This window comes from Meleagris gallopavo, chromosome 11, assembly GCF_000146605.3.
Source record: "Meleagris gallopavo isolate NT-WF06-2002-E0010 breed Aviagen turkey brand Nicholas breeding stock chromosome 11, Turkey_5.1, whole genome shotgun sequence".
Classification (NCBI taxonomy): domain Eukaryota; kingdom Metazoa; phylum Chordata; class Aves; order Galliformes; family Phasianidae; genus Meleagris; species Meleagris gallopavo.
The window spans coordinates 1,951,930-1,957,929 of NC_015021.2; positions in this window are offsets into that span (position 1 = coordinate 1,951,930).

Genomic DNA, 6,000 nt, shown 5'->3' on the forward strand with positions numbered 1-6,000 from the left:
CTTATCTGCCACTCCTTACGCAAGAAGAAAAGTGAGAATACAGAAGTGTATGGGGGAAAAAGAGCCCCATGAATGTTTCCCAGTCAACCGGAAACCTGTCTAAAGATTCTGTTCTTCCAGCTACTTATATCCTGTTTTCCCACAGTTGATGTCCTTTCACTTCTATTATTATAAATCACACAGCAAAAGTGAAGAACCATACAGTTTAGGTTATAGTAAAGATATGAGTGCATCAAGTTTAGGACCAGCAAATAATGACTGAGGGTGGCCAGGAGAAAAACTTTCAAGTTAATGTGCTGCATAGATGCAATAAGAGTGGCCAATTATCAACATCTACAGAGAATACTAAGATAATTCACAGGCAGGCAGCCCACAAAACCAAAAGATACCTTCAAAAAAGGACTTGAAAAAGCTTGTTACAAGTCACTGATTCTGACATGAGTCTGATGCAGTATGGACAACTGAGTTGTGAAGAACAACTTGTCGCAGAGCCCTAGAGAAATTTCAAGCACAGTTGGCTGCCCAGCTTAATGACATTGTTATTAAACTCAATATAAATAAAACAGGCCATAGCAGACTTGATCTTAATGTTCTTATCTTAAAAACTTGAAAACACTGCAGTTGTCCCAGAGCACTATACAAAAAACTCATCTGGTTTCCAGCCTTGGATCTAGTTTCTGTACAAACAGTCTTCTGTCACCCTCTGAATCTTCCAGTATCCTGTGCTGATGACTGAGCAGAATGAATATAATGATCAAAACATGAGTTTCACAGAGTTATTGAGTCTATTTTATCTTGTATCACATGGACACAAATTAAGCTAACGGCACTACATGGAAGCTTCTAAGTTCAGAAATAGGTATAACAGCATTCTAACAAGAGTTACTCAGGACATAGGAGCATGTCAATTATTCTGTAATTAACAGAATGAGACATTTACTTTCAGATATGTGTTAGTCAGGTGGTTTGTCCTTATTCTACACTCAATGAGAAATGAAAAATGCCTTTTTTCCCCCTTCTTCTAGCGTTGGCTACATGGTGGCCTGCCTTTAAGAGGGCATTTACTGCCTACCTCTGAGAGATAGAAGAGAAAGGGTGAGTGATTTTCATGCTCTGGCACTCATTGTAGACTGTTTAATTTGTCAGGACTACTAGGCCATGGTTTTGTGCTTTGACAGGTTTTTGTTATTCCTGCTAATCCCATTTCTGTTGTGTAATGTGCGTGGCAGCATCTGGTGACAACAGAATAGAACACCTAATTGTGAATGAATACAGAGCGCCCTGTTCTGCCACATTGCCTGTTGCACTATTTTTGCATTTTTATAGCTGAGGGTGGGCTTCCAGGAGCTGCAAAGCAGTCAGCCCATCGTTGTAATCAAATTTGCCATTTGCATGTGTGTGTTCTCAGCAGCCTTCTTATTTCTATAGCCCCCAGGATTCCCTGAGTTTGGCTTTCTGGCTCCCTCTTCTGAGTGGAAAGGATGATCGTATGTATTTATTAAACAATTGCTCTTTACAATTAAGTCACAATGTGAAACTGATGGCTTTAATTGCATTTGAGTGTCATTAGAGTGAGCAGAAGTGAGGTGGGTCAATGCAGTACCTGAATGATGGCTGCTGCCCCACCCATACCATGGCTTCATTCACTTGATAGACGTGAGGACTCCTTACTACCTGAGCATCTATTTTCCAAATCCACTCTGTTCAGATCTTCAAGATCCTATTCCTCTTCACTACTCAATGTGTCCGGGATGTAGAGAGCAAGTAAAGGAACTATGGGCTGTGCTCAGTGTTGCTCATGTAGACACACTTAGCAACCGGTAGAGTAATAGTATAATGACTATAAATGCTCCCAAAATGTTAAGACTAGGATATCTGTTTTTAAACAGTGGTCTGGCAAATTTCAGAAGAAGGGGTTCAGTTCAATACCTTTAAATCCTTCTGACAGCAGATTACTGATTTAATCAAATTCTTAGACAAATCCTTTCCTGGTAGGGTACTGATCAGATGGTTCCATTTCTCTATGACTAAAACTGGCTCCAGCTAATGTTGTTATTATAGCATAATACACTCAGGATGAAAAGTGTTGAAAAACATCCTTTTGGAAGAAGATTGGATGATGGTTGACAAGTGCTGCGATACGGCTACCCAAAATACCCATAGATCAGAGCAGTATTGAATTTGACAAAATGGACCAAGGCTATTATTTTGTAGAACACAAATATTTTGAATAGAACGATGAGCCTCCCAGTCTAGAGGTTTTCATATATTTTCAGCTTAGATTATTGTCAGTTACAAGCACAAGTATTTCATAATAACACCAATAAAATTCACTGCCAATATCAATCTTCCAGAAACTGTCAAAAGATTAATTAAGACAAAGCTATAAAAACTCGGAGATACAAAGTATATAAATGACAACATCAAAGACAGAAACTTTAAGAAGCCTGCCCAGAATTACCAATTAAAATGCAGGATTGAATTTTTTTCTGTAACACTTAGCACAGTTTTTCTCCCAGTAAACTACACAGCTCTTCTGTGTTACCACAATAACACAGAATCAAAACACAAAGCCTGTTAGATGTGGAAACCAAGAAAGATCTGAAGCTGGTACAAAATTTAACACATCACTCACTTATTTCTTTAACTCCTCTGTATTATAGGATGTGGAATTTACGAAGTTTAAAAGAGGTGGTCAGACAGTAACAGTGAATATGAAAGCAGTTTCAGGACTGAAGCATGAAGCAGCATACAACCCACATAAGAAACTAAGATCTCGTCTTATGCTTTCTCATATCCGCTTCAGTTCATTCTGAAATGAGTTCTAAGAAAAAATAAGATAGTGCGAAAGCAAAAATATTTATGCATGCTATGCATACAAAATAGACAACCAAGGGAGAAGTGTTCCTCCTTATCAAAGACTTGCTTAGAAGAAGGATACATCTAATACATCTATGGACAAGTTCCCCAGAAGAAACGCCTTTCATCAACTATGGAAGCTGTTACTCGTTATCATCATCTGTTTATAATCAATGAGAACAGTTGGGTGCTCAGCACTCTTGAAAACTGAACCAATTATTTAGGTCACTAGTTTTTAACCTTTTTTCTATTTGTAGGCTCTTAAGCATTTTCCAGTGGACACAAGGCGCTGTTAGAAATTTTGCTCCCATAGATAGATGTCACTTTATTTGGCATTTACAACAAACTATCTAGAATTTATCCCTTCCCCTTTCATCCTCTTATGAAAATACTCTCAGTCTCCAAGTTGGAGAAAAATGCCACATTAATAAAAAAAAACATTTTCAGCTGAATTAAAAAAAAGAATACTGAATCCAACTGTTTTTAAGAACCTTGATAAGATATGCAAGTAAGATCTCTTCAGTTTCTGTCTAAAAGTCTATGTTATGGTGATTACAACACAGGAAGGATGCAGTTCTGCAGACACTGTCCTTGCTGGCACAAGCAGCTGCTATTGTGTCCTCCTGATCATTCTCATTACAGTCAATGAACTGTTCCGTGGGATCATTGCTGTAAAAAACTACTTTTGTGACTCGAATAGCATTATTCATGCTATAGCACTCCTGATAATTTTGAACATGGTTTTAAACAGAGAAAGAAAAGGAAGAGTGCAGGAAAGCAAGGGATTGCACAAATACGCTATGTGGGTCCTAAGAGTACAAAATAAAAGCTGCATCTAATGTATGACTTCACATTTCTGATTGTGCATTAGAACAAATGAGAGACAGATTGGGTCTGCCACAGGAAGGAGCATTAGCTGAGACCTGGCCACAGCAAATTTCTGGTGTCCCACCTAAAGGTACCTTCCACCATCAGTGGTGACCGGTAGCTGTAGAAAGCGCTCCTGACACATGTCATGGGCAAGGATCATTGTGCTCACAAACAGCCCTGTGTCAAATGAGAATTGTTACAGCAATCACTAACAATCACCGATTGAACAGAAAGCTGTTTGCAAGATTTTAGAATATTTCTAATGACATTTTACTGCTTTTTATAATAATTACTATTACTGGAATATATTTTACTGCCTCTCCACTAAACTACTGTACTGCAGCCACTGTTCCTAACACAGACCAAGTCACATTTAACAGGGCAGACTTAATTTTCCAAGTCTGATCACCTTTGGCCTCAGCTCCAGCAACCAAGAAATGTATCTGCATCAACTCTGTGGAGGCTCTGGTAATCCCTGGCACAAACCCCCTGGGAAATGCTTTGCACCAACAAACTCATCTCATGCGTTGGAAGGTGCCAAATTACAGATGGAATACTTTAGCAAAGTAGTGGCTGAAAAGTTCCTAAAATAAAAGCAGCAGGGGAAGAGGGGAAGACCTCTCCTGGTTTTGATGAAAAAAATCTTTAGTCCTGACTACTGTATTTAAATTAAATCTATTTGCTTTTCACACAGTTCGAATGGATGCTTTTTAATTATTGCTCATTGTTTAAGATATTGTTGTATGCCCCTGAAGATTTAAACAGAATAAACTTCATTCCTTTAAAATCTCTTTCAGCTACAGGCAATATAGTAAGAAGCCCCATAGGTATGGCAGTAAAAATAACCATAAAGACATAAGCATTTAAATGAGGAAAGCATGGAATACTTCCCACTAGACCAAAAAAAAAAAAAAGGAAAGAAAAGAAAGAAAGAAAAGAAAGAAAAAAGCTATGTGTTTTGGAGACACAAGAACCAAACCATGAAACACACAGTTGAAACATTTAGGATGACTATGAAAAAGGTCTATGTTCACTTGTTAAGGAATGCGCTAAGGCAGACTAAAGCATGTGAATGGCCCTTTCACAGGTCACAGATTCTATTCAGTTCTTGGACATTGTTATTATCCTAGAGAAATAGATGGGCCTCATTAATATTCTGAACATACCTGAGAGAACATTCTTAAGGAAATCATCCTCTGGTGGTTTTGGGTTTGTTGTGTTTTGGGCTTTTGTTTTTTGTTGGGGTTTCTTGGGTGTTTCATGCTTTTTGCTTTTGCTTTTAACCAGCAGTAGGTGTTACAAATAGCGTCTGGTTAATAAAGTATAAGCATAATTTTGGTGTTAAAAGTTTAATAAAGAGTCTACTTCTGGATATATTTGTTTATGCAAAAATTCAGATTATTATTTTTAATTTTTATTTTAGTAAACAATTCTGCCATGTAGATTAAAGCTGAACTGCAGTCATGTTGCAAGCAATTATATTCTTGGCACTTTTCTGAACATAATATAACAATTACCACAGCAACTGAATTTTTATCATAGCACTCCAAGCATGCAGCAGGTTAATATCAGTGTTCAGCAACTTCAGATAATATTTCTAAGATGCTAATGTTTAGCCAATTTCAAATGTAGCAAACAGCTTCTGATATGAACTGAGTTCTGTGCTTTTAAGATAATGTGGTTACACAGGCCCAGATCTTATATAGAGTTGGACTGATGTCCCCCTTACAAAATGCTGGTAACGCTTGATGGGAGTCAAGCAAATCAGTATGCAGCACCAGCTCCATGGCAAGATGAGCTGTGATGGCAAAGTTAAATTTTTAAGGAACATAACGCACTACAGAAGGGGTTAGGATCCCATCTCTGCTATGGTATCTCATATAGCTTGTCTGTTTACATCATCAGTTTTGGAGTGCATGAACTATCACTGAGCATTTGCTCGGAACCCATCGCTGCCCTGACATGATGTTGTTACTAACCTGATCTACACTGGGTTTTAAAGATATGCAGTTTGGTTTCAATTGTGTGACTCCTGCTGAGCGAACTCAAAAAGAAATAACGTCATTTTATGAAGCTTGGTTCTTCTCCCTGCTGACCCTCATGGGAGTTTTGCTGTTGCCTTTGCAGAGAGTAGAAGCAGGCCCAGAAAATGGGTAATCGCCCTCAGTCATCTAAGCTGTGCCACCATGCTTTGGATGCAGGACACTGCTTTAATACAGCTACCTGATGTTCTCCTCTTAAATGTCTGGATAGCATACAAATATAGATAGA